We start from the raw sequence: 19,811 nt of genomic DNA on the forward strand, positions 1-19,811 counted from the left end.
CGGATAACAGACACAGAAACAGGTGGAAAAGAATAAAGCCATGTGCAATGCTATTTGTACATTCTACGTCCCAAATAAAAAACATAAGACGCCATTCCAGGGACTCCATGGTTTGGATCCCCTTCCACAAACACTCCCTTCATGGAAGCCATCTTTCTCTCTCCTGGCTGTTTGTTTCTCTCTCCTAGCTGTTTGTTTCTCTCTCCTTCTCCTTTTTCTCTCTAAATAAATCACTTTCTACAAACAAACAAACAAACAAAAAGATGCAATTCCATCTGTCATTCCATGACTAATTAAAGTAAATCAATATGACCCTTATTTTCCCACAAATCACATATAAGTTTTTTTAAAAAGCTATTAAGGGCCTGCTGTGTCCTATACATAAGATTCTGTGGGGTGAATTCTAAGTCCTGTTGCTGAGGCAGGAGTCTACAATACAGCAGGATGGAAGAGATCATGGAACTAGAAGAAAAGTATAACATAAGTAATGAGACATGATATTTAAACAGAGGAGTCACTGAAGCTTCTTGAAGGACATGTTAATCTAGGCCATGAAGGATGAGTAGGAATTTGGCAGGTGGAAGTGTGAGAGGAAGGCAATTTAAGCAGGAGGAGTAACACACAGTGGGGAAAACCCCAGACATGTGTGGGGTTGCCCAGTGAAATGTTCTGAGATGACAGGAATGTTCCACTTTTATGCAGTCTGATATGGTAGCCACCAGCTATATGAGGCTATTGAACTCTTGAAATTTGGCTAGTGTAACTAAAGACCTTAGCTTTCAGTTTTATGTAATTTGAATAAAATATGGAAATAGATGAAGACCAACTGAATGAAAACAGGCTAAGGCTATTTACTTAGAGATTGCCGCAGCAGGGTGTCGGGCAGCATCATCTGTGTTTTGGCAAAGACTCCAATGCAGGCAGAGGAGTGGAAGAGCTTTAGAGCAGTAAAAAAGGGAAGGCTTCAGGTGTGCCCCATGCGGAGGCTGTTGGCGTGGGGAAGCTGCAGGCAGTCTACCTAGAACAAAGCATCCTATGTTATTGGTTAGGGATACATTTTTGGCTTTTTCTGGTTGGTCTTAAGTTAGAAGTGGGAACAAAAAGTACAGAAGTTATCAGTTATGAATCAAGTCCCAGCTGTTTGGGGCTGATGATTACAGGGGTTATCATTTGGCTTTCTAGATTGTTGCTGGAGATATCAGTCTGACTTCCCAGAAATCTGACTTACAGCTGGCTTCTTGGGTTGGTTACTATAGATGATTAATTGGTTTCCTGGACTAATCGATGCATATTGTGGGTCAAAACTTTTTTTTTTTTTTTTTAAGACAGACTCTCCCACTATTGCCCAGGCTGGTATGCAGTGGCGTGATCTTGGCTCACTGCAACCTCTATCTCCCGGGTTCCAGCAATTCTCTTGCCTTAACCTCCCAAGTAGCAGGGACTACAGGTGTACACCACCACACCCAGCTAATTTTTGTATTCTTTAGTAGAGACAGGGTTTCACCATATTGGCCAGGCTGGTCTCAAATTCCTGACCTAATGATCTGCCTGCCTCAGCCTCCCAAAGTGTTGGGATTATAGGTGTGAGCCACCGCACCCAGCCCAAAACTCTACTTTTATTTGTAGTCTATCCATTGTCCATTTATATATTCCCTCTCACATCACACTGCAGGCTAGTGGCCACAGCAATGGACTGTGCAGTTCTATAGTAACATGGAACCCAGTTTGGTGGAGCATAGGGTATATTTCAGAAAACCAGAAAAAAAAAAAAAAGAAGCTGAGACTAGAGATAAGACCAGAATGTGGAAACCTGGGTGCCAATCTGTGGAATTTGTATTCATTTTGATGTGAATTAAATATCATGGAAAATTTAAGGACAGGAAGCTACATGATTACATATTTGTTTTATAATGATTAATTTGGTTTTAATCTGCAAAATGGAACTAAGAAAGAAGCTACTGGTTAGCATACTGTAATAGATCAAGTTAGAACAGTGTAATAGATCAGGTTAGCATAGTGTAATACCATAGGCAAGAGGAAATGAAGGCTGTAGGATAATGGGAATGTACATGGAAAGAACTGAGCAGGAGCAAAAATAATTTGGATATACAATATGGAGCTCTTTAAATCTGATTAGATATAAGGGATTTACCATAAGAAAAAAAAAAAACAAAGGCCATCAAATGATTTTTAAGCCCAGACAAGATGGAAGGTTATAGATCTTTTAAGAACTAGAGAAATAAGAAAATCGCATGATTGGAGGATGGGGAGAAGGGGTTGGAGAGTGGGGGCGATGATCAGTTTGAGATTCAAACTAGTAAACCTCAATAGATTGAAGGCAGATCAAAAATGAGAAAAACAAATCAGAAAAAAAAAAAAGAAAATATAATTTCAATGAGAGACCTCAAAAAGATTAATAAAAGGATATGCCAATAATAATTACATAATGTTATTTAGTAAACAGGTATGTTTTCTGCTTTTAATCAACAGGTTATGCTTGATAGACAGTACTCAGAAGGTCACAGTTAAATTGGAACAGGTCTGTTCAACATTAGCAGTAATATCATTAATGTCTAATTGTTTCTGCTGTTTAAGACCCAATTTTGCTCTCTGTTCTGCTTGGGCTTTATTGGTTTATTAAAATAAACAAATCTAAACAAGGGTTCTTAGTAACATGCCTCATGATTAATTAGAAAAAATCTCTATAAGGAGAGGTTGCCTTTCTTTTCAAGAGATTGTAACCTGCTCTGGTTTCACAGGGCAGATACTGAGTGCACATCAAGAATTTAGGGTCAACCAGCATCTCATCTTTCTGGTTAGTCTAATTTGGTTCACTGCAACTTTCTTGCTTCTTTTCTCAATTCATTGTATTCCTTTTACCTTGGTACCTTTGTTTCAAAAAGTATTCAAATTCAAAGGCCTCAACTCCCTGATTAGCTGGTATCCATGCAACCAGGCCCAATCCCCCAAAGTTAATACCATCCTTCCAACATTTCAGATGGAAGCTCATCAGTGGGGCACCAAACTGCTAGCAAACAGAAAGGTTCTCAGCCTCCACTGTCTTTCGAGGCCCCAGATAACAGGGACTCTTGTTTGAGTCAATGCCACCTGTGAGGTCCCTGAAACAAAGTAGTCCCTCAAATCACTTTTGCTGAATTAATCACTTTATTTAAAAAAAAAAAAAAAAAAGGCTGTAAAATCATGTGAAGAGCTGACTTACGTCACAAATCATCCAAGATCATTCTATCATTTATTTATTCATTAACATATTTGCTGAGTGCAAACTACAAGTCAGATAACATGCTAGTGGAATGTCTGAAATACAGAGGTAAATACTATTTAGTCCCAGTCCTCCAAATTACTTTAAGGTCTTTGCTATTTATGGTTTCATGTGACATCAACAATAAATCATGCTTAATTCCCCATGTTGTTCAATCATAGTGTCGCACTTATAAAGCAACTAAAAAATCTTTATGGGAACAAACCAGTGATGAAGAATACCACTATCTTAGCCAGGCTGGGTGGCAGGCTCCTGTAATCCCAGCTACTCGGGAGTCTGAAGCTGCAGAATGGCTTGAACCCGGGAGGCGGAGGCTGCAGTGAACCAAGATCACGCCACTGCACTCCAGCCTGGGCAACAGAGTGAGACTCCATCTCGAAACAAAAGAAAAGTACCACTGTCATTTCCCAAGAATGCCTGGCTCTTCCCGTTTTCCAGCTCTCTCGCTTCAGTGTTTTTAACCTTAGGTTTGCTTGAAAAAGTAACAACACAATTCAGTCATTTTATATACAGAAATTAAAGGCACTGGTTTAGAGAATATATATATATATATATATATATATATTTGAGACAACATAATTTCACTAACACTAAATTTTCTAGCATGATTTCCTTCATCTTACCTAAAATCAAGATCCTCTCTAAAAACAAGTCCCAAAAAAGTATATTTCACAGATTAGTATCAAAAACACATACTTTAAGAAAAGTAATTAAGATATACTGCTAACAAATGCAGAATATAAAATAGGGTCATTTATCTTTGGTTGCCTTTTCCTTCTACATTCCAAATGTATTTCACAGCTAACAGAGAGTCATAAACTGGATTCGGTTTGAAATTGTCGCTGCACATCTTTAGAGCATGTTCAGTGATCACAGGTGTAATACATGCTAATCTGAAGTTGAATGCAGTCTCAGGTGTTGTAACATTCTTGCTCTCAGCCTGAAGGAGAGGCATTAATTAAACCGCAGTTCTGATTCCCAAAGCCAAAGTAGAATATCTCACTGGTGTGGTGATCCAGAAACCACTTATTCTATCTAAGCATTTTTGAAACTCCAAAAGAGCCTCTAAAAATGGATGTCATTATGAAGGCATTGACCCAGAGCCATCCTCAGTGGTAAATCCTCTCCCTGGGATTTTTGCCAGCCTGGCAAGGAGATCGATACAGCATTCAGATAGATTTATTTCCAATAGACAAATAACTCACGTATGGGAAAGTTGCTTAATGAAATCATGAGCTTCCAGACTCCTCTGTGTCATTCTGCTCCCCCTGATTGCATTTCTTGTAAGCAGGACAGGCCTTAAGGGAAGTCTTTGAAGCCCTTGGACACCCCTTCTGCACCCTGCAATCACCTTCGAGTGCTCGCTTTCACCCTCTTGAAATCCCATCATATGAATAAACACTTATCTATCCCTTTAAGAAATGAGGTCAGCACTTTCAAGAAGCAGATTGCCCGGTGAGGCCAAGTGAACTAGACATTGAGCTCCTTTTCCTTTCAAAGAGAATGTCTCTATCAGGAGATTTCTGCCAAGTGAAACAACCCCACTCAAACTAATGCAGGCAGAAAAGATTTAATCAAAGCCCACCACATAACTGGCAGGATCAGGAAGATCAGAAAACCAGGCCTGGAGGATACACAGATGGAAATGATGCCCCTTTCTCGAACAGGACAGAACAGCCATGAAAACAGCAACAGAGGACCCGGTGAAACTGACCATCGCCTTATCCCCCTTAGACTGAGCCTGGCCCTGACTCATGGTGGCTGCATTCACTGTTGTGTCGCAATCCTGATATCCAAAAACCAGTCCTAAAAGAGAGTACGGCAATAGCATGTGTGCCCAGGGTCAGGCACAGGAGGGCCATTCCATGGGGGAGTCTGCAGACAAAGCTAAAATGAAAACAGACATTAATGATAGGAGCAGGATCAAAGTTGTAAAAGGCAAACGAGTCCAAGCCAACATGAACAAAGACTGCTTATTTACTGACCTGCAGCAAGGAAACCCATCTGCTTTGCCATCATTTCAGTAGGGGCTCAACAGTGTTAGAAAGGAGAGGAAGCTTTATCAAGTAAAAGAGAGCTTCCTGTGAGGCCATGTCTGATTGGCAAGCATGCTATTAAGGTGAAACTTTTGGAAGTGGGCAAACTTTTTAATTGGTTTTCAGATACATGCGATAGCCCTTGCTTGGCTGCAAGCGAGCAGTTTGGAGACATTTCCAAAGACAATGGATTTGTTCATTTCTATGCTGACCATTTTGTGGAGCAAGAGGAGGTCAAGCAGGTGTATTACAGCAATGCAGTGATTCTCGTGACAAGTCAACTGCCAGGGCTTTCGACTGTCCTTGAGAACAAAGTCTAAGGGAGAAACTGGGTCAGGAGCCAAGGGAGTCCTCCTGTGGCACAGATACACACTACAGAAAGCAGGCGCAGGGTGGCACTGACCGCCATCTCTGCTGGATTTTCCTACTCCAGCCACAAATCCTCAGGGGAGCATCTGAATCCTTCATGTCCTGCCTGGCTTTTCGGTATGGAAATGCAATCATTTGGCAGGATGCGTTGTCAGAACAGCCGATTGCCTTTTCATTGTGGTTTTTCTCTATGCAATCAAATGATAGAACTTTTGGACGTGAAAGTAAGGATGTTGTACAAAATGTGTTTGGACGAATGCATCAGTGAGGCTGCCCTTATAAGGGTTAAAACATTGGGTGCTCCTGACACTCACCCAATAATACAAAATTATATGATTGTTTTCCAAACTGGCCCAGGGGCACTGAAAGACTTTCAAGTTAATAATAGCTTAGCGTCTATCACCTCCTCCTATATTACTCTGTGTGTGTGTGTGTGTGTGTGTGTGTGTGTGTGTGTGTGTGTGCTGGAGCTGAGGATCAAGGTTGGGATAGATAAAAAGCAAAGAATAACAAAATCTAAGAACTTTAGAAAATAGCTTGAAAAAAGGCATGTGTTTCTACATAGCCTGATGTAAACTTTACATAAGCATACATACTTAGCTCTTATTTAGCTTTGAGTAAAAATCAGGGGATGACCATTACTTCTTAAATCCGGTAGCTGTTTATCATATTCTTTCTGAAATTAACCCATGCAATGTTTATCTTGAATGCTTAGTACCTATTCCTTTGATAAAGTGCCTCTTACAAATGATAAAAAAGAAGAGCTGTTCAATTTATCTACTCGTTTTAATTAAAACTAAAATTTCAGGAGGAAAGAAGTGTCTTAATAAAATGCTCATCACACAGACGTTTAAATAAATATTAAATGTAACTGTGTATGAAACACACTCTTTGAGAGAATGGACCAGAAAAATTCTATATGAATTCAGCAGGATCGAATACATAGTTTGAATAGCATATTATATTTTCTCTGATATTTTCCAAAAATGTAAAAGAGAATTTTAATTTTTTCCAAAAACATTTTCCTTTGTTTGCCAGTAAAAGTTGGTATGAACAAAGCAGCTTTTCACATTCTTGTTTATTAAATTCCCATCTCTACACAAATTGTCCTCTAGAGTTTTGTTGTCCCGATTATTTTTGCTTTTTCTTTGTTGTTTTGCAATTCCATAATGTGATGGTTGCCTTGGCAATAGAAACGAGGGTTCAAACCTTTTAAAATGATAACCATCTCTATTCCACATTATTTATTGGATTGCATTCAGGTATATTCTCCTTTTTTTTTTAATCTTTATTAATGTAAAGTTATTCCTTCCTTTGTCATCCTGTTTTTCATTTTCTAAATACTTTTTTCAAACTGGAAGTATTTTTTACCTATTCCATTGAAATGGAAAATCAAGTCCATGATTTTACACGCAACTGAAAAACAGACATTTGCATTCAAAATTCCCAGTGTTGTGACTGAGCGCCATATTCCCCTGCATGGGAAACCGTTCACAGTTACTGTGTCTGTGAGCACCACTGGTCCGGGGATGCCAGGAGAAGGGAAATTAGGGCCGGCAGAGTTGGAAAGCACATGATGAGGGGTCTCCATGCAGCTCCCAGCCAGCTCCGCTCCTTAGGTAAGCAAAGAGTTCTTGGGAGCAGCTTACCTTGGCATCTAGCTGCTGTGAGACTGAAGTAAGGTTACTATGATGGTTTGTCTAGTCTCTTCCTTTTTCAGTGTGGCCGTGGAGAGAGGCTACACCTTAAGACCTTAAGGGTAAAGTATAAAACCCATGAAGTGTAAGGCATGCCCGCTGCTGATCTGCAGCCCAGGGTTGAGTAGTTAGAGTGATAATTTGCCAGAATTAGCTGTGCCAATAACTCATGGAATCTCCCGATCACCATACAAAACTGACAGAATTACAGAACTTCTGTAAAGATAGGAGTTGAGGTTATTTGGCCCATGAATTCTTAGTATAGGAAAATAGATTTCTTCAAATCCGCTAGATAGACTGACATGGGTCATGGACTCTTCAAATCGTAGGTGAAATTTAGAACACATGCATGTGTGCATTTCTAAGCCTAGGACTTTATTCATGTTCTCAAAGAGGCCTATGACAAGCAGAGCTCATGTCACAGTTTGCCTAGGACAGTCATCTTTATGCCTATTGTCCTGACTTGATTATTAATAATGCCCCATTTCATTCCCAAAAGTAGCCCAGTTCAGTTGGTAAGTTATATGGTCTTTCTGCCTTTGACCCACAAAAGAATAAGAACCACTGATTTAGTCCAACCCTCCACTTTCACACAAGAACTGTTGTAGTAGAAGAGGCTGTCAAGGCATAGAAATTCATAGGAGATGTTTCTTTGGATAAGTAAGGTGTAGTTATATTACACAGAGATTTGAAAACTAAGCAAAATCCTTCAGACTTCACTAAGATAAATATTTTAGTTACCAACATATCAGCATTGCTATTGTGGCAGTACTATGGGTTCAATTCAAGATGAAGAAAGTCCACTTACTTGTTGCAGTTTAGGAATTATACTATTTCACATTGGTTTTTTTTCCCCCTCTTCATATGGTTTGAAGAGGTAGCAAATCCCATGATCAGCAATAAACAGGTTTAATTCAAGTTAACAAATACTGATTGAGCTTTGACCAGGTTCTAGATACTGTGCTAGGTACTTGTGGGATTTAGATGATAGATAAAGGCAAAAAAAGACAAAGATGAGTAAGACCAAAGGTAAGCCTTCAAAATTTTACAGAAAAAAATATGAAACAACTAGCAAAATCTTTAAGCTATGATCATTTATAAAAGATTAGGTTCAACTGCAACAGGAAAAATTCTAAAATAATAGTGGCTTAAACAAGATGAAAGCTTAATTTTTATCTATGTAAAAATAAAGAGCCCTGTGTGGTAGCGCATGCCATAGTCCCAGCTACTCGAGAGGCTGAGGCAGAAGGACTGCAGTCCAAAGTTGCAGTGAGCTATGATCACACCTGTGAATAGCCACTGCACTCCAACCCAGACAACATAGCAAGATCCCATCTCTAAAAAAATAAAAACTAAAAACTGCAAGAAAAATGGGAACTTATAAGTCCCATGTTATAATACATAAAAATTTATTTTAAAAAATATGGAATTAGGCAGTCCAGAGCTGAAGTGGTGTTCTAGAGAGCCAAGGATCTGGGCTTTTTTTTTTTTCCTTGTTCCCCTATCATATATCCCCTATCATATATCAAAAATTATTTTTGATAATTTTTCCAAAATTATCATAAACCTGAATGGCTGCTCCAGCTCCAGGCATCGCATCTATATTCGTGCTAGCAGAAAGGATAAGAGGAGAAAAATATGCCCTTCCCTTTAAGGACTTCGGAAAAGTTACACAGACTATCTTTCCTTAATTCTATTGGCTACAACTACTTTCCTTAATTCCATTGGCTATATCTATGTAATATGTCCATACCTGAATACAAGGAAACTGAAATGTAGCCTTCATTCCTGACATTCAAGTGTCCAGCTAAGACTCAGATTCTATTACTGTAGACAAAAAATAAGATAGTTAGAGGACAATTAATAGTGTCTATTACATCTCCAATGGAGCAGTTGGAGAGGAGGAGGCAAATCCCTATCTACTATCAAGAAAGATGTCCAAAAACATTTCCAAGTGAAGACACAGGTTGTGGGGTCATATGTCCATTATCACCCATCTAGTGTTCTGAAAACAGATAGACATTTATCAATGCATGGAGAAAGTTCTGGAAGTTACAGTGGTTTTCTCTAGGAGAAAACTGGAATTGGGGATTGGAAGATATGGGGATATGAAGTATGTCTATTTACTTAACATACTTCTGAATTATTTAATTGTTGAAACGCTCTAAGAACTTGTATTCTACGGTCATTTTTAAATACAAGGGTAAAACAAACAACACTGGCTATAAGGAAGAAAGTGATAAGAGCTTTAGTAGTAAAGTAACAAAGAACAGATGAAAGTCAACCAGGATGGCTTTGGGGGAGGATGGTGTTTGAGTGGACCTTCCTAAACAGTAAGGTTTCAGCTGGTACAAATTTCAGAAGATGGTAACTCTGTCATAAAGCCTACATTAATTCAAATAGTAAGGAAACTTAAGGTGTATCCCATGTGACTGAGTCCAGGCTGCAATGGATTATCATTGACAAGAGCACTAGAAATGAACGGAGGCCAGATTATGGACAGCTTTGACAGCCTTGCTCAGAAATAATCTGAAGCTAAAGGAGAGCTTCAAATATCTCCAAGCAGGGGAGTGTTAAGATCTATATTTAGGCCATGTGCAGTGGCTCATACCTGTAATCTAGCATTTTGGGAGGCTGAGGTGGGTGGATCACCTGAGGTCAGGGGTTTGAGACCAGCCAGACCAACATGGTGAAACTCTGTCTCTACTAAAAATACAGAAATTAGCTGGGCACAGTGGCACATGCCTGTGATCCCAGCTACTTGAGAGGCTGAGGCACAAAAGTCACTTGAATAAGGGAAGCAGAGGTTGCAGTGAGCGAAGATCATGCCACACTTTAGCCTGGGTGACAGAATAAACATCCATATAAATAAATAAATAAATAAATAAAATAAAATAAAGATGTATATTTAAAGAGATAACCCAGATAGCAATTGAAAGAATACACTGATCAGAAGAAATACTGTTGGAGGCCATGAGGCCTAAGGTGCTGAATAGTGAAGTTCTGAATATGGGCAGAAGCCCAGAGAATGGAAAGCACTGGACAAACCCAAGGCACGTTTGTAAGACAGGCTTGTTAACTAGTTTGTTTTGGAAGGTGAAAACAGAAGATGACACTCCAAGTGTCCGGGAGAAATGTCAATGTTGTGAACACAAAAAAAGAAACAGCTTTATCTGAAGGAAAACTTCATTCCATTTTGCTTTGTTGAAAACTCAGGTCTAGTGCTCAGGGTGCAAGGTAGGACTAGAAGTGTAGATTGTAGAGTCATAACAGGTGTCATCACAGGAGTGAATAGTGGGAAGAAGAGCAGAAGGAAAAGGAGCGGGAGGAGAGGGGAAAGAAGAGAAATTTACAGAACAGCACTTTTCTTTTTTTTTTTTTAGACAGAGTCTCACTCTGCCACACAGGCTAGAGTACAGTGGCACAATCCTGGCTTACTGCAACCTCCATCCTCTTGGGTTCAAGCAACCCTTCTGCCTCAGCCTCCCAAGAATCTGGAATTACAGGCATGCACCACCACACCAGGTTAATTTTTGTATTTTTAGTGAAGACAGGGTTTCACTGTGTTGGCCAGGCTGGTCTTGAACACCTAACCTCAAGTGATCTGCCTTCCTCATCCTCCCAAAGTGCTGGGATTACAAGTGTGAGCCACTGCACCAGGCCAGAAGAGCACAACTTTAGTCAGAATATATATATATATACACACACATATATATATACACACACATATATATACACACACATATATATATATAATCTTAATTAAAATATTGATTTCACTAATTCTTACCTTTTTATGAGTTGGTAAGAGTTACGCTACTCATTTTACAGGGAAGAAAAATGAGAGCCAAATATTCATTCATTTAACAATAAAAGAAGTATTTATTAAGCACCTACTAGGTATGAGCATCAAACTGGGCCGTGAGGATTCACTGTTGAATTATGTAGTCCAAGACTCTTCTCTCATGGTACTTACATTCTTGTGAGGTAAACAGTCAACAAATAAGAAATGAATAATCACATAATCGCAACTTGAGTGCTATGCAGGAAATAGGGAGGGTGATGAAGCAGAGTACCTGGGGAAAGCCACTTTAGATATTGGGCTAAAGGAAGGCCTCCCTGCAGCATGAGCTTTGCCTTGAGACTTTGAAAATAAGATGAAGAGAAGTGGCAAAAATCATTATAGCCCAAAGGCGAACACAAGATCCTGAGGCAGGAAAGGACCTGGTGTGCTTAAGGAACATGGAAACCCCAATACACCATTGCTTCACGAACAAATCGGACAGTGGAATGAGATAAGGTTAGATGAGCAGGACCTTGTAAGCCACAGTGAATTATCAAACCTTTCTTATCTGTAGGAAGGAGAAGCCAAGTGAAGGGTCTTAAGCAAAGAAGAGACATAATCCAAATAATACTTACTGTATAAACAAAAGATCAGAGAATATCAAGAGTGGAAGACTAAGACGTAAGATACGATAGCAGCCTGGCTTAAGGTAGCGGGCTGGAAATGGAAAGAAAAGTAAGAATTTGAGACACACTGAAGACAGCATCAACAGGATATCCCTTTGCCTTACTGAAGATCACATCAATTTGCTGCTGTTGATGTGATCTTCAGTAAGGGAAAGAAGTCATCTTCAGAAAGGGAAGGAGGGAAGAGAAGGAATCAAGGCTAACCTCTACACTGGAGACTTTTGGCAATTAAGTGGATGGTGGTTCCATATACTGGGAAGAAGACAGGGGAGGGAGCCACTTTTCGGCATGATAGTGGGGGTGTAGGGATGGGTTGAGGACTTCATTTTGAAAATACTAAGTTTGAGAGGAATATTAGACACCCAAGTAAGTCTCAAGTTGCTAACTGACTATATCTACAGCTAAAATTTTGAAATTTGTTGGAATATAGAAGGGATTTAAAGTTGGGGAACTATATAAGTTTATAAGGGAAGAAGAGAGAATGGGTAGAGAAGAAAATCTTACCAGGAACTGCGTCTCAAGGCCAGAAGACTCACTTGCAATGGGTCTTTCCACAAACCAGGGTCAGATCTAGCAATTTATTTTTACATCATCAGTTAGTATTAGAGTGTCAGCCAAGACCAGAACTCAACTAAGTGGAGGTAGAGTTATAAATATATGTAATAGATAAAGTAAGCCACATTTCTATAGTTCAGTCTCTTGGATAGTTAAGTAAGTTACTGCTAAGCCTGCCGCTGCCTAGGAATGGCTTCCAGGACCCCTCTGATTGCCATCTTATGAGAGATGCAATCTATAATTGCCATCTTATTTATAGATTCTATATTAGATGTGACAGGCATGGGCCAGTTGACAATTACTGTGCCTTACTTTTATAAGGAAAAACTCTATGGCAATTTTTAACTTTTTCACCATCTGAAGGCATTGGACATGTAAAATATTTCTGTAGTCAACAAAGTGAAACCAGACTTGAGCAATTGAAACTGCCTCTGAGCTCCAGTTCACAGATAGTCCAGTCGCATGACAATGTAACTGTGAAAAGTGAGCACAAAGGGCTGCAAGCACTCTTTAAAAACGTTAATAGCTATTCAGAATATGTGCAATGCACAGTTTATTTCCTTAATTACGCTGGAGAAAAAGCTGCCACCACAACACTGAAACTGTAGACTACTTCAATAGGTTGCAACAGTTATAAGCATGCCACTTTGACTGTTTTTTTAAGAATCTAAGTGTAACAAGATGATGTCCCCATTATAAAGTTGTTCTCAACCCTTGTAACAGGAGTAAATTACGCTTTGAGGACTTTAAAATGTATTTCTGAAGCGGTGAAAGAGAAACTTGAACATAAACAAAAAGCAAAACAGTTTATTTGAAACGTTAATAAAGTTCCAATGTGCCATTTTAACTGCAGTTTTGAGATATTTGTAACTGTAACATGTCAGTAAAATAAGTGAGAAAAAAACAATTAATTGGACTGATATAAATAATTTCTTTTTCTGTCATTTTTAAACATATTTGTAAAATTATATGAGGGGAAATTCTGGTAAAAATAATAGTAGAATATGAAACAAAAATAATAAATATAAGAGATGAAATCAATAGAAATTATTCTGACATGAAAAATAAAATGTTAACAAAAATAATTTTGGAACCTACTAAAAGCAGGTCTTCATTGATAGAAAAAGATAAATTCAAAATAGAAGTAAAGAATAGGCTTTGAATTGCTTCATCTTCCCATTAATGACCACGAGTGAATTTTATTGGCATATTGGAAAGAAACTAAATCTCTTGCTGATTTAATGCAAAAGAATGAGGCTAGGCCTGGCATGGTGGCTCACACCTGTAATCCCAGCACTTTGGGAGGCCAAGGCAGGAGGATTGCTTGAGGCCAGGAGTTCAAGACCAGCCTGACCAACATGGTGAAACCCTGTCTCTACTAAAATTAGCAGGGCGTGGTGGTGGCTGCCTGTAATCCCAGCTACTCAGGAGGTTGAGGCAGGAGAATCGCTTGAACCTGCAAGGCAGAGGTTGCAGTGAGCCGAGATCGCACCACTGCACTCCACCCTGGGCTACAGAGCAAGACTCCATCTCAAAAAATAAACAAATAAATACTGAGGATGACTAAGATAACATAAATTTCATGCTACCCCAGTACAATAAGCAGTAACTTAATTAACTATTTGATAACAAACAGTTAATGAGCATTGCTATCATTTCAGAGTAATTGTACAAGAAAACTTGAAATGCCTAAATTCTTACAGCTTAAATATGAAAGAAACTTGATAGAGCTTGCACAAGTTGACCATCCTAAAATTTTATGTGGCATTACCAATATTAAATTAGAAAGCTGAAAAGAAAGTCACCAAACATAATATTCTACAAATTCTGTTCCACTAGAAGAAATACCAAATTATTTTTCTGTTCTCTCTATAAAAATATTCCAAAATTATCATCATATAGAGTTGACCAAAAACTAGGCAGCCAAAAATGTAGAAGGAAAAAGTTATAGTCATGTCAAGACAGTTAGCTAATAAATAATATTACTGTATGCTATTTTTTAAATGTCATAATCTTTGTTTTATGTATAAAATTCTCAAAATCTGTTATAATTTTTTTCTTTCTCTGAATAAATATTTACTTTCATACTTAATTTTGCATTTATAATTTTGTATTGTTTTACTTAAAGAATATAGCTACAGCATAAAGGTTCAGGTCCCACAAATCCTAGATGTACCTCTATCTGAGGCCTTTGAGCATTCAGCTCTTGAACAGGGAAAGAGTAATGCTATGAAAATGTGCTGTCACAAACACCAAGAGAAGAGACTGTTTCAAGAAGGAGAGCAGTTGTGCCAAATGCTCCTGAGAGTTCAAGATAAAGGTTGAGATATATTCTTTGGATTCAGCAACTTGACTGTTGATATGGTTTGGCTGTGTCCCCACCCAAATATTGCCTTGAAACGTAATTAACCCCACATGTCAAGGGCAGGGCCAGGTGGAGATAATTAATTATGAGGGCAGTTTCTCCCATACTATTCTCATGATAATGAATAAATCTCATGAGATTTGATGGTTTTATAAAATAAGAGTTCCCCGGACATGCTCTCTTGACTGCCACCATGTAAGACATAACTTTGCTCCTCATTCACCTGCCATCAATTGTGAGGCCTCCATAGCCATGTGGAAATGTGAGTCAAACCTCCTGCCTTTACAAATCACCCAGTCTCGGGTATGTCTTTTATTAGCAGCATGAGAACAGACTAATACAGTAAACTGGTACTGGTAGAGTGGGGTGCTGCTGGAAAGATACTTAAAAATGTAGAAGCAACTTTGGAATTGGGTAACAGGCAGAGGTTGAAACAGTTTGGATGGCTCAGAAGAAGGCAGGAAGATGTGGGAAAGTTTAGAACTTCCTAGAGACTTGTTGAATGGCTTTGACCAAAGTGTGGATAGTGATATGGACAATAAACTCCAGGCTAAGGTGGTCTCAGATGGAGATGAGGAACTAGTTGGGAACTGGAGCAAAGGTGACTTTTGCTATGATTTAACAAAGAGGCTGGTGGCATTTTGCCCCTGCCCTAGAGATTTGTGGAACTTTGAACTTGAGAAATGATTTAGGGCATCTGGTGGAAGAAATTTCCAAGCAGCAAAGCACTGAAGAGGTGATTTGGGTACTATTAAAAGCATTCGATTTTTTGTATTCACAAAGATATCATTCAGAATTGGAACTTACATTTAAAAGGGAAACAGAACATAAAAGTTTGGAAATTTTGCAGCCTGATAATGTGATAGAAAAGAAAAACCCATTCTCTGAGGAGAAATTCAAACCAGCTGCAAAAATTTGCATATGCGACAAGGAGCCAAATGTTAATCACCAAGACAATGGGCAAAATGTCTCCAGGGCATGTCAGAGGTGATTTCAGCAGCCCCTACCATCACAGGCTCAGAGGCCTAGGAAGAAAAATGGTTTTGTGGGCCAGGATCAGGGCTTTACTGCTTAGTGCAGCCTCAGGACTTGGTGCCCTGCATTCCAGCCATGGCTAGCTAAAAGGGACCAATGTAGAGCTCAGGCTGTTGCTTCAAAAGGTGCAAGCCCCGAGACTTGGCAGCTTCCACATGGAGTTGAGCCTGCAAGTGTGCAGAAATCAAGAATTGAGGTTTGGGAACTTCTGCCTAGATTTCAGAGGATGTATAGAAATGCCTGGATGTCCAGGCAAAAGTTTGCTGCAGGGGCAGAGCCCTCATGGAGAACCTCTGCTAGGACAGTGTGGAAGGGAAATGTGAGGTCAGAGCCCTCACACAGAGTCTCCACTGGTGCACTGCCTAGTGGAGCTATAAGAAGAGGGCCACCATCTTCCAGATCCCAAAATGGTAGATTCACTGACAGCCTGCATCATGCACCTGGAATAGCTGCAGGCACTCAATGCCAGCCCGTGAAAGCAGCCAGAGAAAAGGGCTGTACCCTGCAAAGCCATAAGAGTGGAGCTGCCCAAGACCATAGGAACCCACCTCTTGCATCAGCATGACCTGCATGTGAGACATGGAATCAAAGGAGATCTTTTTGGAGCTTTAAGATGTGATTGCTCTGCTGGATTTCAGATTTGCATGGGACCTATAGACCCTTCGTTTTGACCAATTTCTCCCATTTGGAAAAGGTGTATTTACCTAATGCCTGTACCTCCATTGTATCTATGAAGTAACTAACTTGCTTTTGATCTTACAGGCTCATAGGCAGAAGGGACTTGCCTTGTCTCAGATGAGACTTTGGACTGTGGACTTTTGAGTTAATGCTAAAATGAGTTAAGACTTTGGGGGACTGTTGGGAAGGCATGATTGATTTTGAAATGTGAGGACATGAGATTTGGGAGGGGCCAGGAGTGGAATGATATGGTTTGTCTGTGTCCCCACCCAAATCTCACTCAAATTGTAATAATCCCCATCTGTCAAGGGCAGGGCCAAGTGGAGATAATTGAATCATGGGGGCACTTTTCCCCATACTGTTCTCCTGGTAGTGAATAAGTCTTATGAGATCTGATGGTTTTATAAATGGGAGTTCTCCTGCACATGCTCTTTTGCCTGCTGCCATGTAAGATGTGACTTTGCTCCTTATTCACCTTCCACCACGATTGTGAGTCCTCCTTAGCCATGTGGAACTGTGAGTCAATTAAACTTCTTTCCTTTATAAATTACCCAGTGTTGGGTATGTCTTTATTAGCAGCATGAGAACAGACTAATACAAATGTGTTGCTGACTTTGACAAGAGTGTGGTCACTGGAGTGGGAAGATGAAGCCATACTGGAGCAGATTGAAAAGCAAGTTGGTCACATGTGATATTCAGTTGTACTGTGTGCTGGTGGTCTCTGATGTCCTCCTCTCCAGATCAATTTTCCATCCTCTCCTGTCCTACTCAGCTTTGGGAGACTGACTTCTATCAACCACCTCACCACCCTTGCCCACTGGCTTCCCCTTGGGTTGGCTAATTGAAGGCACTGATATAAGACTGAGCCATGGTTTGGGGCTGGACTCCTCTGCCTGGGAACACACAGCCTATGAGTGAGCCCTGTCGTTTGCTGTAGATCTCACAGGGTCCAACAGCAGGGGTCCCCTTTGCCCTGCAGGCCTGGGGGAAGAAATAGATTTCTGCTCTTACTGGCATTTCATACTGGTTCCCTTAACCTTACCTCTGAAAATAATCCCTTCTTAAATGGTCTCCAGTTAAACCTTTGAATCAGGGTTAATTAGGTTAATTCACCCTGCCAGGACCTGACTGATACATACTGACTTTTCTACTAATAAATCCAGCCTGTATAGCCCTAATTGGCTGCAGGCATTGAAGACCTTCACAAGCTCAGCTCCTGAGATGAGTATAATCAGGTGTGACAGAATAAGAGCTCCATTAGGGACAAGGGTTGGGACTTAGTTCTGCAAGTCTAAGGCTGTATCTGATATTTCTAGGTCCTGACATGATTCCTGAGATTTTCCTCTCACCTTTAACCCAAATGTTAGTTAGACCTCACAGTCAGGGCCTGGTTGGTTTTGTGAGTACCCTCGAGAGCCCACTGTTTTGGTGGTTCCCTCCCCAAGCCAGGCCACTGTGCTCAGGCCGTTTTTACCTGCCTAGCTCTCAGGAGGCTGCATCCTGCTCTGCAAAGCCTCAGTCAATGGCAGGGGTCCTAGGACTCTGCAGCCACTCCCACAGATGAAATCACAAGATTGTCACGAATGCAGCTGTGAATATAACTCCCCAGATACTCCTGCGCAGCTCAGATTGTATTCCCTTGGAGATTGAACTAAACTGAATATCTCAGGTTTGCTACAATAAAACTGTGGTTTCAGTTCCTATGAAGAGCCCGCCCCACAGTCAAATTACTCCCCAACTCTGCCTGTTTACATTGCCACATGACTGCCTTTCCCCATCAGCCCTATCTCCTCATCAGACCTGCTGGTCCTGATAAAAATGATCCATACTGAGAAATGGTGATTTCTACTTAAAGAGCGTGCTCTGAATGAAATTTCTCTGCTGATGTCAGGAATTGACATTGGTATAGTCATTCCTACCAAAAAAAAAGGAAAGTCTCATCTGTGTACCATCTTTGATACATCCTGGCACTTTCTCTCTCAGGAAGATGATTGGAAAATGGCACTCAGATCCTATCACTGACCTGCTTTAAATCATTCACTTGTTCTCTAAAGTGTTAGGAGCTATGTTTAAATTCTTCATTCAACACATGGTCCTTACATCACCTCTCTAGCCTCGTTTCTTGCATTCCTGACCTGGGCTCTTTGGACAATTTCCAATGACCTATTTCCCAGCCACACTGTGCTTTCTCATGTCTCTTTGGCTCGCACATGATGTCCAATCTATTCCAAATTCCCTCCCTCCACTTCTCCCTGCAAAATCTACTTGCCCTTCAAGACTCACCGCAAGCATCCCCTCTGCCAGGGAACTTTCCCTTAACTTCCCAGGGAAGGAAGGACTTCATTTTGCTATTTGTAAAGCACATAGGATCATACACTTATAGATTATATATTGATTGTTATTATATTAACAATCAGTTACTCATCTAATCTTGATCATTAGTCTATACATTTCTGGGATAATTGTTCATTTTGACGTTCTCAGCATCTAAGATACGGCCTGACACACAGCAGCACTTCAATGTGTGTTGAATAAATGAATGTCTACATTTTGACAGGACAGATCAAGAGGAATAAGGGGATGTTGTAGAGGGTGGAGGGGAAGCAACAAAGCTATGAGCAAAAACATGTATTTGTGAGAACATAAGAGAAAAATGTTGAGAACATTTATCCTAAGAAAGGAGATAAGATGGCTTATTTTCATGTATGTGACACATTATCATAAATAGGCACATTTAAAGAGATGTACTAGAATTACATTCAAAGAGTATACTTAGAAAACAAAAAGAAATATCTTTTATAATTGTGAACATACAAGACTTTCTTAATACATTTTTTACATGTCATCCCTAGAAATATTAAAAAATAAAATGTAAAACCATTTTGCTTAATAGTATGAGTAGACATTTGCCTGAAGGAAAATAAAAATGAAGTTATCCACTTTAGAGTTACAAATATCAGCCAGTCCACTGAGCGGTGTCAGAGGAGTGCAGTAGTAAGGACCACAGACTTGGAGTCTAGGAGAGCCGTTCTCCTCCTGGTTTCACTTCCTGCTGCTTTCACTTCTTACTACTTTACCACTTGGTAGCTTCATGGTCTGGGTCAAGCTACGTAACTTCAGTGTGCTTCGGTTTTATCATCCGCACAAAAGGGGTAATAGTTGAAGCTACTTTACAGTGTGGTTGTGAGGAGTAAATGAGTAAAATATTACACACAAATGTAACACATCAGACCTCAATAATGTGAACTTTAATTATCATCAGCATTATTGTTTTACTTAGAAGGAAGCTATAGTCAAGTCAACACACCCAGGGTCATATAACCAGT

This window comes from Aotus nancymaae, unplaced genomic scaffold (assembly GCF_030222135.1).
Source record: "Aotus nancymaae isolate 86718 unplaced genomic scaffold, 86718_ANA_hifiasm-v0.15.2.pri h1tg000043l, whole genome shotgun sequence".
Classification (NCBI taxonomy): Eukaryota; Metazoa; Chordata; class Mammalia; order Primates; family Aotidae; genus Aotus; species Aotus nancymaae.